The sequence below is a fragment of the Ictalurus punctatus genome, chromosome 14, assembly GCF_001660625.3.
Source record: "Ictalurus punctatus breed USDA103 chromosome 14, Coco_2.0, whole genome shotgun sequence".
Classification (NCBI taxonomy): domain Eukaryota; kingdom Metazoa; phylum Chordata; class Actinopteri; order Siluriformes; family Ictaluridae; genus Ictalurus; species Ictalurus punctatus.
In genome coordinates this window covers 21312549-21328628 of record NC_030429.2, presented here as the reverse complement: position 1 = coordinate 21328628, position 16080 = coordinate 21312549, and the positions used below count along the sequence as shown (strand labels likewise).

The following is a 16080-nucleotide window of genomic DNA, read 5'->3' as shown; positions in this document are numbered from 1 at the left end:
GGGCTCTGGTGTGGTGTAAATGAAAAGTGTATGCGTTATTGTTGGGAGATTGAAAGCTCAAATCCCTACAATGTCACAATGTTCTGTAGCCAGGAGTCAAGTGAGCCAAATTGGGCATGACTATACACTCTCTACCATGTCGGATCACAGCGACACTAACCGATCATGGGCTTTTGTGAGATCATGTTTGAAGAATGTGTAGAGAGTGTAGAATGTGCTTTTTCCAAGTGTACTGCAGCGTCAGCAGCAGTTCATAACAATCTGGAAGACCACACTAGCTTTCATCCCTTTCTGGTCAGTATCTGTTTTATGTTAGGGTGGAAACTAGCAGGTGACCCATATTGGAAAGGAAAAATTGGCAAAAATTAATACATTTTAAATAAGGAGAAAGAGGGTCGAATCATGTTAGGATGCAAAGAACCTACAATTATTCACAGAGGACTTGGGGAACCCATTTTGGAAGAGTGTAGGAATAATAAGAAATATCATGGCAAGATCACACAGTTAAAAAAAAAAAATGATGACATTAAATATAAGATATAAATCTCCAGTAGAAGTACTCTGTTGTGTTAAGGAAACTGATACATCGTTCATCTTTTAAATTAGACCTCAGAATGATTTCATTTAGCATTGTTTTTATGGTACTGTCTTCATAGCATATTTTAAGAGGCGCAGCACCTGGAAATGTATTTCTCTGACAAAACAATCAAATCTGGTATGGTAAAATATTAATGGTATAACTGTATATATGGGGTTTTATATATATATATATATATATATATATATATATATATATATATATATATATATATATATATATATATATATATATAGTTATTTGATTTCTGATTTTATCATCAGAGTACAGCCTACAGCCATATTGGAATAATGTCACGTGCCTAACTTGTGTATACATATACTACTAATCGGGAATACAAGTGTCAAATGCTTGTTTTATTTTCTGTGTCCTTTATTTAAGCGTTCAGATTTGCTTTCTTCTGTGGCTAAAACAGGACACTTGATCACCAAGACAACCAGACCTCCAATCACTCAGCCAGCTGTAGATTAGTTCAGCAGTAGGGGGTGGAGGGATGATGGTAAAGGGGAGGAGGGAGAGAAGGAGAGAGAGAGAGAGAGAGAGGGACAAGAGTGGGAGGGGGGTCTTGGTGAGAGAGGAGGGAGGGGTGGGAAAAGTGCAGAGAAAGAGCATGTGAGAGAAAGAGAGAGAAACAGAGTAGAAGGCAAGAGTGCAGAGGGAAGCAGGAGGGAGAGATAAGGTTGCCTGGGCTGAAGTTGCTGGAGATAGTTTTCAGACTTTCAGTCTGATTCTAGTTTCCTTCTCATTGCATGTTTTGTGGGGGAAAAAAGGCTTGGGGGTGATCAGAGGAACAGAGACAGATCAAGGAAAGAGTGTTTGGAAGGGGTGAAAGAAAAAAACAGAAGAAGAAGAAGAAGAAGAAGAAGAAGCAGGACTGGCTGCTCCAAGAGAGATCATTGAGTGGATGTTGCTGTACTCCGTAGTGTCAGGTTTCACAAAATGAAAGACCACTACAAGAGCGCTTCTGCAGGGCTCAACCAACCAAGCCAGGTACAGCTGTGTGTGTGTGTGTGTGTGTGTGTGTGTGTGTGTGTGTGTGTGTGTGTGTGTGTGCGCGCGCACACCCATCTGTGTGCTTGATAGAAAGCATATACCATTAATAAATGTTCTCCGAATGAAACATAAAGAGAATGTGTTGTGTTACTCTGAGGACGTTTAGTCACTTCTAATGAACTTCTTTTCCATTCAGACTCTGAGTGCAGACAGGGTTCAGTGAGAGGTGGTTTGCACTAGCTAGGGGAGAGGTGTGCGTTAAATAGGTGCATTCCAGTGCAGGCAAGGAGAGACAGCGCAGATAGAGAAGTGGGTAATTGGATAAGTGAGGCGAGTCATTTTGAACCCACAGAACAATGGTCTCTCTTCACTGCTCCACTGAAAGAGATAGAGTGAAAGGAGAGGTGGTAAACAGAGCAGCTGGAGCACAGATCAAGCCCTTCCATCAAGCAGGACTAAATCTACCTGACTGTTTAAGATCATATGTTACTCACTCTCAAAATCAAGTCAATTAACAAAAAACGGTCATGTTTACCTTTGTGACCATACACTAGGGATGGACAATATCATATTCTAATACTTCATGATACACAGTATGCCTCGTTTCCAAGAGAAAGAACCTTTCTTACGATTAAAAATGTAAAGGAAGTTCATTATGAGGGAATATTTCAGTTAATAATATAATATAATATAATATAATATAATATAATATGCATATCGTATTGCCAAGCCGTGTTGTTTGCTATTCACTTAACAGTTAAACTGTAATGCTGCACAGACTCGAAGCCACATGCTTCTTCGAAAATGACTTCTAAGAAGAATAAAGCCTAATTGAATTTCTGAGCTTTTCCGGATGACTCTCAGGGCTGTCACGCAGCCACTGACTCATATCCATACTGTGGTTTGGATTCATGAGTTCAAGTTTTCAACTCTTATTTAGCAAACCCACCTCTTCAGCATGTTACAGGCTTCAGCTACCAAGCATGTAATTATTGTCCAGTGACACGGTTTATTGCACTTCAGATCTCCAAGTGGTAGAGAATGTTTCCAGGCAAAAAACAAAACAAAAGAAAGAAGAGGATTTGAGACAGCAGTATGAGTTGTGCATAGCAGGAAAATAGTGTGTGTGAAGTGAATTTGGAGAGGAGCCTGGTTGCCTTTGTGTCTGTTATGTGATTGCAGGCTGTTTGATAGTAAGAGCTGTTTACACTGATCTCCTCTTAACTGGAGGATTGCTTTAGAAAGAAAAGATGAAGCAACAACCCTTCTACTCGATATGTTTATGGGATGTTTGTCTGATCTGAGCATAATTACAGTGTATTCCATTACCCAGTGCATTTTTATTTAAACCATTATATCTTATATTTAAACTTGTTTAGTGAGAAGCTTGGTTTGAAAACAATTTTTCAAATGAATTGCATGATTCACTTATGAGTCACGTGTTGCTTTATAAGTAATTCACTCGTTTTCATGTGATGTTTTTCATTGAATTCATTTTTCACATTAGGTTTTATTTGTTTCATTTGTTTCGATGTGAATTTTTCTCACGATTCATTTGTTTTCACACGACTCAGTGAATGTGTTTTTCCACGATTCATTTATTTGCACAACAGATTCTTTCACATGATTCATTTATTTAGTATGTGCATTTTTTATTTACTTTTTTTTTTTTTTTTACACACGATTCATTTCTCCATATGATTTCCCCCCCACACTTGATTCATCTATAAGTACATGTGATTTCCCCACCACCACAAGACTCATTTATTTAGATGACTCATGTGATTCATTTATTTTAACATGCAACTTCCCTACACGATTCATATATTTTTACATGAAGACATATGGCTTTATTTATTATATATTATTCACGTAATTAATTTAGTTATTTGAGTTACACATGAATGTTTGTGCAATTTCAGGACAAACCATGTTGAACTGCTCTTCACACCTAACACACTAGTTGTTTGTTTGTTTGTTTGTTTGTTTTAAATGTATTTTTATTTTTTTACATGGAATCACTTATTACTCACAAAATCACATACACTCCAATAGGGAATATGTGCGTGTGTGTGTGTGTGTGCACAAGCCATGATATGTGTCCATGAATGTCTTTATCACTCTAGATTAATGCTAGACATTCATCAAACCTGTATGAACTGACATCTGGCCTTAATTGTGCTGATTGTATGTATAAATACAGATCATGCATTTTGTCAGATGCTCAGTCATAGGACTGCAATGCACTGAAACCGTACTGCTACAGTAATCCACCAGGGAGTCTTTTATATTAAAGCAATTTCAGACTCTGAGTCTCTTTCACGGCTCGGCCGTCTCCGTGGCAGCACTTACAGAATGCTCTGTGCTGGTGAGGGAATTCTGGCTGCTCAGGATTCCACAAGCTCTCTGCCTTTTGTGCTGCAGTGGTTGGGAACGGAGCACAGATGCTGTGGTCACTGCCCGCCCCCTTCCTTCACACACACACACAGACACACACACACACTGTTTCCATTCCCTTCCTCCTTCATCCTCGCTCTCTCTCCCACCCCCTGCTGCCACTGGAGCCGTGCTTGCAAGCTGTTGCTCTGACATGGGCCCTGTCAAGGTTCAGTGCACTTTGTAGAGCTGTTCTTTTTTTTTTTTTTTTTTAAACCCAGGGTGGGAAAGAGGGGGGAGAGGAAGTGGCAGTAGATGTAGTTTGTTTTCTATAGTGAGAAATACTGGATGTAAATCTCCACTCCAAATATGGTGTGATTGGCACAGTATTCGCTTTAACAGTTCATTGTACTTTTGAATCATTTAAATCAGTTTATTGAGCCTCAAGTGGAAATTTAGGGACGTCACAGTGATGTCTACGTTTGTGTGGGTGACAATAGATGCAACAAAACATAGAATAAACCAATTGGACAAAATGTATTTCGACCAGGTCAGTGGTGACAGTATTGTACCAAACTTTCATACATCTTGAAACAAAGCATATAGATAGAAAGATATCCATCCTGATGGCAGATTTGTGTTTGTGACTGGTGTCATTTATAACTTCTCATACTGATAAACAAATACATTTATTCTTTTCTTGGGAAACAGCCAGTATAAGAACAATATCAGAATGTTTTCATAGTTTGGGCTACAGAGTTCAAATCATGGGGTCCATGAACTATCCCATGGTCAAAGACTTCACTTCCATAACCCTATTTTGGGAGGACTAAAGTGAGGAGATCCTCTCTAGCATGTGTAACATAGACAACAGCACCTTCATCCATTATCTTGATGTAGTGGAGCCTAAAATTTTCCACCACAGTCTTGGATTTTGGCTTGCTGTGCAAGACGTGGCTCTAATTTTGGAGGACGGCTACAGTGACTCGTTATGTAAACTAATCTGTAAAGCTTGTTTGCAGTTGTTTGTGTGGTCTCAATGCAATATGGATGATGGATTAAATCAATATTGTGACAGTTATTTAGATTGAATAGCATACTGTATAAGACGTGCTACATGCCAGAGCTGTGTAATTGCAGTAGGTTGGAGGATTTCTGCTGATGGTTCAGTTCTTGGAAAATGTTGAAGATCATCACGAGGTATGCAGAGCCTATGCCCATGTTTGACAAGAAAAATGGAGCCATATGCTTTTAAAAGACTTATTAAATAGATTTGATGCACTTCTTTTATTGCTTATAATGGGCAAAAAAAATAGTTTAGACTATTAAACATCTGCCTAGCTCGGTGTTTTGCTTAGAATCACTTTTTATCACTCTGGCTGCCTGGGTTTCATTCACTCTGGAAATGTTGATTTTGAGAATGGGGGTGGGGGTTTACAGAGACCAAAACTGTCTGTTGCTTGGTGGATCCTTGACTCCGGAAGAGCACTTTCCCAAGCTCTCGCCACGCTGCACTCCTCTGGGAATACTGCAGGGAATTATTGGAATCTGTCTGTGCTTTGAGTGCAGGGCTGGGAGCAGGAATGCCAGTGGGAATGGTCAGGCGGAACCGCAGAAGCGTGAGGGAAAACAGGAAGGGTAACTGGAGACCTGGCACAGAGTCAGCACACAGAGAAAAGCGGCAAGAAGACACAGGGAAAAGGGAAAGAAATTTCATGATATACCACAATAATATTGAGCAGAAGGGTATATCCTAGTTATCCCAGTTATGTGCTCGGGCAGGGCGTGATTGATTTCAGAACTAATCTAAAACTTGTAAACTCATCATAGTATCATATGGGAAATGTCTCAAATTTGGTCTTAGATCAGCTTTTACTTCAGTAAATTTTGTTTGAGTTTGAATTCAATTATATTGTCTATGCATGCTTTCCCAACTATTAGGGGGCATTGGTGGCTTAGCAGTTACAATGTTTGCCTCTTCATCCTGCCCCTGCCCTGTGTGTGTGGCATTTTCATGTTCTCCCCATGCTTCGGGGTTTTCCTCCAGGTTCTCCGGTTTCCTCCCCAATCCTAAGACACGCACCGATTGCCGTTTCCGATTTGTCCGTAATGTGTGAAATAGTGTGTGAACATGTGTGCGACTGTGCCCTGCAATGGGTTGGCACCCCATCCAGGGTGTTCCCCGAGTTCCCTGGGATAGGCACCAGCTTCCTCCATGACCCTGCGTAGGATAAGCGGTATGCAAAACGGATGGATTATCTACCCCATCCAGGGTCCCCCCACCTTGTGCCCCAAGTTCCCTGGGGTAGGCTTCATGTTCCCCTTTGACCCCTGTGTATTATAAGCAGTACAGAAAATGGATGAGTGGATGAATGGATTATCTTTTTATTATATGTATATAAGAAGAATGGCACCTGCCAACGTGCAAAAAAAAAAAAGTGTTATATTGACTGACCGATACTCACTGTAGTACATCTGTTGCTTGTCAATCCCTTTCTACTTGTACATCAACGCAATGGACCACCATTGACGATACATTATTAGGGTGTTGGATCATTCTCAGCAGGGTGGCACAGTGATGCAGCTCCAAGGTCATTGCTTCAATCCTGAGCTTGTTCTGTGTGGAATTTTGAATGTTTTCTTTATGTCCATGTGGGTTTCTTTCTGCTCTCTGGTTTCCTCCCACCTTCCAAAAACATGCATGCAGGTAGGCAGATTTACTACGCTAAATTGCCCATAGGTGTAAAAGAGTGTGTGTGTGTGTGTGTGTGTGTGTGTGTGTGTGTGTGTGTGTGTGTGTGTGTGTGTGTGTGTGTGTGTGTGTGTCTGTGTGTGTGTGTGTGTGTGTCTGTGTGTCTGTGTACAGTACCCTGCAATGGACTGGTGTCCCATTTAGGCTGATTGTCCAGCCTCATGTCCATTTTCCCGGGATAGACTGTGACCCTGACCAGGATTAGATGGTAATGAAGCACAGTGACGACAGTGGCATGGTAGGGACAAGGTAGTGTGTGTTGCACTGGTATGAGGGAAGTAGTGTTGTAGGGTAACCTCAGTGTAAATGATGGGGTTGAGAACAGTCCACCAACCAAAAATATCCAGCAAACAGCAATTCTGTGGTCAAAAACTGACAATGACGAAGAGGTTGAGAACAAATGAAACAAGACAAGTCTCAAATAGTATACCTAGGTATGCCTACACTGTGTACACTTATTGACTACTTTATCAGACACATCTACCTTCAAGGCAGATGTGTCTGATAATCTACCTTCAAGGTAGATGTGTCTAAAGTAGCCAATAAGTGTACACATCTAGCAGTGCTTGATACACTCATACAACAACACACACTGACAATGATCCACCACCTAAATATCTGCTCAGTGTCCTGATGGACAGGGTGAGTATGTGTGGAACACGTGGACTGTAGTCAGTAATTGGGTACCTACATGTACAAAGTGACCTATATGTAGTTTTACCTAAAATAAATAAAAAAATAAAAAAAAGATCCAATGGGTAAACAGATGAAAAGTATACAGGGTGACTGCTTACTCAATGTGCATCTATCAGTTAGCAGTACTGTAGACATTTCTGTGATTTCTGAGTTATTTTCTCTGGGGGAACATACAGTGCATCCAGAAAGTATTCACAGCGCTTCACTTTTTCCACATTTTGTTATGTTACAGCTTTATTCCAAAATGGATTAAATTCATTATTTTCCTCAAAATTCTACAAAACAATACCCCATAATGACAATGTGAAAGAAGTTTGTTTGAAATCTTTGCAAATTTATTACAAATAAAAAAACCCCAAAAAAAGCACACGTACATAAGTATTCACAGCCTTTGCTCAATACTTTGTTGAAGCACTTTTGGCACCAATTACAGCCTCAAGTCTTTCTGAGTATGATGCTACAGGCTTGGCACAACTATTTTTGGGCAGTTTCTCCCATTCTTCCTTGCAGAACCTCTCAAGCTCCATCAGGTTGGATGGGGAGCGTCAGTGCACAGCCATTTTCAGATCTCTCCAGAGATGTTCAATCGGGTTCAAGTCTGGGCTCTGGCTGGGCCACTCAAGGACATTCAGAGTTTTCCTGTAGCCACTCCTTTGTTACCTTGGCTGTGTGCTTTGGGTTGTTGTCCTGTTGGAAGGTTCATCAATGGGTGGACTCCAATCAAGTTGTAGAAACATCTCAAGGATGATCAGTGGAAACAGGATGCACCTGAGCTCAATTTTGAGTGTCACGGCAAAGGCTGTGAATACTTATGTACATGTGCTTTTTTGTTTTTTTATTTTTAATAAATTTGCAAAGATTTCAAACAAACTTCTTTCATGGTGTCATTATGGGGTATTGTTTGTAGAATTTTGAGGGAAATAATGAATTTAATCCAATTTGGAATAAGGCTGTAACATAACAAAATGTGGAAAAAGTGAAGCGCTGTGAATACTTTCCGGATGCACTGTATATTTGAGCGAGCATTTAAGTGCATTTTACAAAAAATATGCTTGCCTTAGGCCAAACTGGAAAGTAAAATGAACTCTAAGCTGTCTGCAGACTTGCTGGCTGTTGATTTGGTCAATAATTTATTTTTTTTCTCTCTAACCCCCACTAGCTGAAATAATTCACACGTTTAGTTTCCAACACGTTCAATAACAGTCAGGTCCATAAGTATTTGGACAGCGACACCATTTTTGTAATTTTATCTGTTCACCACCACAATGAATTTACAAACGAAGTAATCAAGATGTGATTGCAGTGTAGACTTTCAGCTTTAATTCAAGGGGTTTGACAAAAAATATTGCTTTAACTCTTTAGGAATTACAGCCATTTTTTCCATAGTCCCTCCATTTTCACAGGCTCAAAAGTAATTGGACAATGGACTGAAAAGCAGCTTCATGGCCAGGTGTGGCTTGTTTCCTCATTATTTCATCACCGATTAAGGAGATAAAAGGTCTAGAGTTGACTGAAATCCAAGCCTTGAATTTGCATTAGGTAGCTGTTCATGGGAACTCTCAATATGCGGTCCAAAGAGGTGTCGATGCAAGTGAAGGAGGCCATCACTAGGCTGAAAAAACAAAACTGACCTATCAGAGAGAGAGCAGAAATTTTAGGTGTGGCCAAATCACCAGTTTGGTACATTCTTAAAAAGAATGTATGCACTGGCGAGCTCAGAAACACTGAAAGTCCTGGAAGGACAAGGAAGATGGTCAAAGTGGACATCTAGCCAAGTCGAGAACACTTATTATTAGGTAGGCGTATTATTGTCAAAGTCTACAATCAAGAGACGCCTTCATGAATGTAAATACAGACCTCTAAAAAAAAGCCTGACCAGTACTGATGCAAGATGAACTTGTACCAGAATGATGGGAAGAGAAGAACATAGAGAAGGAAAGGAAGGGCTCATGATCCAAAGCATACCACGTCATCTGTCAAACATGGTGGAGGAAGTGTTATGGCATGGGTATGTATAGCTGCCAGTGGAACTGGGTCACTGGTGTTTACTGATGTGACTGCTGATAGAAGTAGAAGGATGGATTCTGAAGCATATCGAGCTATGCTTTCTGCTCAGATTCAGTCAAATGATGCAAAACTGATAAGATGGTGCAGCACAGTACAGATATACGGTCTGTGAAAATATTTAATTATTTCAGTGGATTCTCTGGCTCAGTAGGGCAGAACGACTCCCACATTTAAAAGTAAGTAGACAAGAAAACGTTTTTTTTGTTGTTGTTCTTTTTGGAGAAAGAGCCTTCATTTTTGACCAGTGTTCATCCCAGCTACACAAAGAGAAACACTTTGGGTTTGTAGAAAGGTCCATACCTTTCCCCAACCATTCATCACTTAATATGTTGGACACAATAGAATCGTGAGGGTAGAAAAAAATGACTGATTTGTCCTTGATGAGACTTTACTGCACAATAGGACAGTCCATTGTTCTTCAGTGACAGACAGTTGGAATGAGACTGGGACATTCTCTAAGGACTTCTTCCACTTCTTTGACCTGTTGGTCTACTGGGAATTGGTACAGAATGCCTTTTCACTCAACTTAGGACAAGCACGAGTGGGTGTGTAGTGAAGGCAGGATAGAAGCCAGGATCTCCCATCCTGTCTTTCTTGTTTACTCTCTTCCTGAGACTATCTGTCTATCTATCTTTATATGATGCCATGCTGCCATTACATAATGCCATACAGCATTAATTAAATGGTTAGTTATAAGTGCAGACCATTTAGTTAGATGGTTTGGTTCAGATGCCAAAATTATGATTGTATCTGCAAGTAAACACAAGCCACTTTCATTTTTTTTTAAAAAACAACAAAACAGCCACACACAGTTTTTTTTTTTTTTTTGTTATATAATGTATGCAGTCAACATTTATTTGTGGCTCTATTAACAATTCAGCTGAGCAAAGCACTTTATAAATTATAGACTGATAAATAACACACGTAGACCCATACATTAATTGTTTGCAGTATCCTGTCGTGTTCCTGTCTGATATGTATCCTTTCCTAACAATAGCAGTACAGGGGGTCTGCCCGCGTATATTTGTGTATTGGTGTTTTGTGTTTTTGAGCACACACAATTGTAGGATATGAATGTTTACAATCATTTACTAAAGTGAGTGTTTAACAAGACAGCTTTAGCATCATATCATATCATATGATGATGTCATTCTGATGATCATATCATCAGAAATCAACAATAACAAGCGTATAGTATATAAGACATGCATAAAGTCATGAAGCAAAAATTGGGTATAGAATTATGCAAAAACACACAAAAACAACATGCTGTAGATATTCATCATATGATGACTCACTCACAAATCCTCAAACATTTCTCTCTCCCTGATGGAAAAAAAAAGATTAGAAACCATCACTGAAAACCAATACCATTATAAACCATCAGCGAACCATTAAAAGCATTACCATGATTGGTGTGCCACCAATAGAAGGCAACAAATTACCAGTAGAGACCCAGAGGGACCATTACAGTTTATATTAAAACCCATACAATTCCCATTATAACCATTAAAACCATTACAAATTCTATGAGGGTTTTTATTGTTTTTTCAGCAAGTCTCTCTCTCTCTCTCTCTCGCTCAATCTCTCTCTCAATCCGTTAGAAATTGGTGGAATGTGCCTTCAGTGAACACAGAGGCACTGGGTGAAAGTTAGTCCCCCACTGAGTGCCTCCACCAGTGCAGAAGAACAGACACACACGCCACACTATTTTACACACTGTGTTTCCATCGCAGCTTTGCTACTTGTTTTGTGGTGGATGAAACTGATTGCAGAGAAAGTTCCCCCATGAGTTGAGGAGAAAAAAAGGAAGACTAAATACACAAGTCAGCTCAGACTTGGTTGCGGACTTCTTCGCAAGGACAAAAGCGAAATGATTTTGAAGTTTGCCCTTTCATACTTCCACTGTGGTTCATTGTGACTGAGAAATGAATCCTCGGGTTTCGCCGTAATGTGGTTGCAAATGATCTGCTACATTAGTAGGTATATAATTACTGTATAAGGGCGCTATTTACTTCAATCACTTTACCAAATAGATATGGTCAAGTTGCATATTTTAGGTATGTGGAAACTCTCCCTCCCTCTCTCTCTCTCTCTCGCTGTGGAGAGGTGCAGCGAGCATGATGTCATGCATTTAGTGGGTCCTCCAGGGCTGGCCGCTGTGGACAGGCTTTATGAGAAGCAGCTGTTAGCGGAGAGAGAGAGAGAGAGAGAGAGAGAGAGAGAGAGAGAGAGAGAGAGAGAGAGAGAGAGAGAGAGAGAGAGAGAGAGAGAGAGAGAGAGAGAGAGAGAGAGAGAGAGAGAGAGAGAGAGAGAGAGAGAGAGAGAGAGAGAGAGAGAGAGAGAGAGAGAGAGAGAGAGAGAGAGAAAAAAAGAAATCAGTGACAACAGCAAACTTCAGGCTAATTTGTGACTCACAGTGCTTCAGCGTTCAATCATTTCTCTGCAAACTGGCCATGGCAAGTGTGATTATAATATGTGTGATATATATAAATACCTATTATATTATAATATATAATATGTGTGATTATAGAGTAATTATGACTCCTGATCTGGGTTTGTGTGTATCTCTAAAATGGCTTTTTATGGATGTCCTGAGGTTGTAAAAGGAAACAGCTCAACTTTGACCTGGCCCCTGGCCCTGTGATTGTGTGTGTGTGTGCGTAGAATACTCCTACTATCCAGGGTTTGGCTTCTATTGTCCACAGCAAAAAGCAAGTCAGAAAGAAGGAGTTGTCTGAGTTTTCTTTGCATTTGGGATTTAAAATAAAACACAGATGGCTGCTCAGCCATCTCCATTCTCTCTCTCTCTCTCTCTCTCACACACACACACACACACACACACACACACACACACACACACACACTGCTAAACTACTTTGATTAAGTTCATGTTTTCATAACAGTTTTAGTCCTCTTTTTTTAAAATGCTGCATTTCAACCGGACTACAAAGATAATTTGCTTTCAAATAAATACAAATGTATAAATAAGCAAAAATGAGGACTGTTAATTTGACAAACATACAATAAATACAGTCCCCTCTGAAACTACTGGAAAGACAAGGCCAGTTTGTTTGTCTGTGCTATACACCAAATACATTTGGGTTTGATGGATATCCATCCATCAAAAGATGGACATGTGATGAAAGTTTAGGATTTCAGCTTTTGTTTCCAGGTATTTACTTCTAGACGTGTTAAACAACATAAAACACAGAACCTTTTGTATCACACCACCCACTTTTTATGTGAGTAAAAGTATCGGAACAGAGAAGTCTTACAGTTAATTAAAAACACTTAATATTTGGCTGCATATTTCGTGCTTGCAATAACAGCATCAAACCTGTGACTCATCGACATCAACAAAATGGTCATTTTCTTCTTTTGTGATGTTTTTCCAGGCTTTTACCGCAGCCTCTTTCAGTTGCTGCTTGTTTCAGAGTTTCTCCCTTCAGTCTCCTCTTCAAGAGGTGAAATGCTGCTCAACTGGGTTAAGGTCTGGGGATTGACATGGCCAGTTTAAAACTTTCCACTTTCCCCCCCCTGATAAAGTCCTTTGTTGAGTTGGTAGTGTGTTTTGGATCATTGTCTTGCTGCGTGATGAAGTTCCTCCCAATTAGATTGGATTCATTTCTCTGTAAATTAGCAGACGTAATGTTTCTGTAAACTTCTGAATTCAGTCTGCTGCTACCATGACGAGTTACATCATCAATAAAGATTAGTGAGTCTGTTCCAGAAGCAGCCATGCAAACCCAAGCCATGACACTACCTCCACCATGCTTCACAGATGAGCTTGTACGTTTTGGATCATGAGCAGATCCTTTCTTTCTCCACACTTTGACCTTTCCATCACTTTGGTACAGGTTAATCTTGGTTCCAGAACTTTTGTGGCTCATCTCTGTATTTTTTGTGAATTCCAGTCTGGCTTTCTGATTCTTCCTGCTGATGAGTGGTTTTTGCATCTTGTGGTATGGCCTCTATATTTCTGCTCTCGAAGTCTTCTTCAAATGGTGTATTGTGATACCTTAACCCCTGTCCTGTGGAGGTTGTTGGTGATGTCACTGACTGTTGTTTTTGGGGTTTTCTCCATAGCTCTCAAAAAGTTTCTGTCTTCAACTGCTGCTGTTCTCCTTGGCCGACCTATTCGGTGTCTGTTGTTCAGTACACCAGTTGTTTCTTTCTTTATCAGGACATTCCAAAGTGTTGTATTGGCTGTGCCCAATGTTTGTGCAATGCCTCTGATTGATTTCCTCTCTTTTCTCAGCTTCAAAATGGCTTGCTTTTCTCCCATAGACAGCTCTCTGCTCTTCATGTTGGCTTATCCTTTTTAACAACAAATGATAGTCTTCACAGGTGAAACTGAAGGCTAAAACCAATAGTAGATGTTCAGCGTTATTAATTGTTTAAACAATCAATCTAACAGGAACCAGAAAATAAAAGTTGAAATTCCAAACTCTTCTCATATTCATCTTTTGATCTCAAACCCAAATGTCTTCAGTCTACAGCAAAAACAATTGAATTGGCCTTTCCATTCCAATAGTTTCAGAGGGGAATGTTTATTGTTTACCTAATACATACAGAGGATGATATTTTTCTCAGTAAACATACAGGAAACACATTCACCAACACATATTTGTATAATTATTTACTTTTTTGGAAAGTCCCACAAACAGTTGATGATGTTTACCCGTACACTGATTAGCCTCCAGCGGTTCTTTATTTCTCTTGTCTTTCTCGAATGCTGTGTGTACCCAACCCCTGGTGACAGTGCCTTGATACTGATCTGTTGTTTGAAGTGAACGCTTAGTTATATAACTGATGGGGGCTGATGGCCGTTCTATGACCCTAACTAATATCCACAAACTCTCAACAGAGCCCACTAACTGATGCCTATCACTTTTAAAGAGCCTGGTAGTGCTCTTATACTGTCAGCCTGCTTTTGTGTCTCTTGTCTTTATAGGCTTTGGGGCTGGTTGAATGCTAAAGTGTAATGGTGCATGCGGATGAACAAAGTGTAGGCATTTCAGCATGCGTCCTGTGTAAACTTGTCTGCACCATCAAATTTACAATTGATGGGAGGCTCACCAATTTAATCAGTAAATGTTTTGGGATCAACAGCGATGTAATATAGAGGGTTTCTTTCAAGAATGACTCAGAAATCAGTGTCTGTTGCTAACTGAGAGGTCTGCATCGCTTAGCAAAAATACATATAACCCAAAGCATCCTAGTTAGCATTGGCCACTCTCAAGTGCTTAATAAAATCTGCAAATAAGAAGTCAATAGCAAACGTTTTGTGTCTTCGTTGAGGAAAACCATTTCTCCAAGTATACCCAAAGGCTTGCTAAACAGCACAGCAGAACAAGTTTAGGCAAGACCAATCCTTTTCCTGAACTGTGAGTCAGGAAGCAGGACAGGTAAAAGGTCAGTCAGGACTTTTTTCATATAGGACTTTTTATTGCCTGAAGCAGATGGCTGTATCTTTCTCCACATCACTGAGGAAATAGCCATGTGTTACAGGGTCACATTTAACAATAGAGAATAGGACAAAGAAAAGACTCAGAGAGACTCCGTATTTCTAAATTAGCTGGAAGCAGTCGGGGCTATAAAGCAGTGGAGCAGTAAACATGGCTACAGCCAGATTTACTGCTTTACAAGTCGTGGATTTGTTCCATGTCACGTACCTCCGAGTGTTTTATTTGCACGCCAGCCTAAAACCGAGTTGGCATGGGTGTTGAGGAGTCTGCACCTATAAAGCTTAATACGACAGGTCGAGGTTTGAAAGATAAAGCGTGCTGTATCACTGGACTATCATCAGTCCTTGACCATTACGAATGTAGAGCTGTACAGTTTGTATGAAATTACACTCTATACAAGCATATGTATAGGAATGGAATGGACACTTTTTAAAGCTTCTTTAAAGTTTAAAACTGTTTTATTTTTATTTATTTTTTTAAATAAAGTAAAAAAAAAAAAAGTTACTTCTGAGTAACAGCTCAGCTTTGTATATGTATCAGAATTGAACGCATGTACAGTATGGAGTCGTTGAGCTGAAAAGATATGTGTTACAAAATAGGCTATAGAGTTCTCTAGCCATCTTTGCATACATGAATTTCTGCTCTCCATTTGGCTTCTCTCTCTCTCTGTGTGTGTGTGTGTGTGTGTGTGTGTGTGTGTGTGTGTGTGTTTTCCTCTATGTTTCAGTAACAGGAGCAGCATAGATGGAGGAGAAAAAAGTTTATGTTCCTCTGAAAACATGTGACCCCTTTACACAGCTGAAAATCATTTAGACATGCAGGTCAGCCATGCAAACTCAGAGAGAGAGATATTTCTACATAGATTGTCTTAATTTAGTATTTTAAAAAAAAAATAAATAAAAATAAATCGTATTCAATCACAGTCTAAAACTTTGTATACTCTATTACCAAGTACCATCATTGAATTCTTAACTATTGTTAATGGGTTTTAAATCAGAGGACAAACAGTAAAGCTGGCAGTTCCTTTGAAATAAGTGCCCTTGCCACACCAAAGGGGAGAACACCACATGCAGAATGGCTTCAATATTGTTCTTGGCAGACCCACAGAATCAGTTCATGCTGCGTGC

General features: G+C 39.8%; 1 protein-coding gene across 2 annotated transcripts in view; it reads left to right on the top strand.

The window, feature by feature from the left end:
- The first annotated feature begins 1192 nt into the window (after positions 1-1192).
- Positions 1193-16080, top strand: part of si:dkey-82f1.1 (DENN domain-containing protein 2A) — a 35442-nt gene continuing 20554 nt past the window's right edge. For both annotated transcript variants that reach the window (XM_017485629.2, XM_053685779.1), the window contains exon 1: positions 1193-1588. The gene's annotated coding sequence lies outside the window, so the exon portion shown is untranslated. The remainder of the gene's footprint in view (positions 1589-16080) is intronic.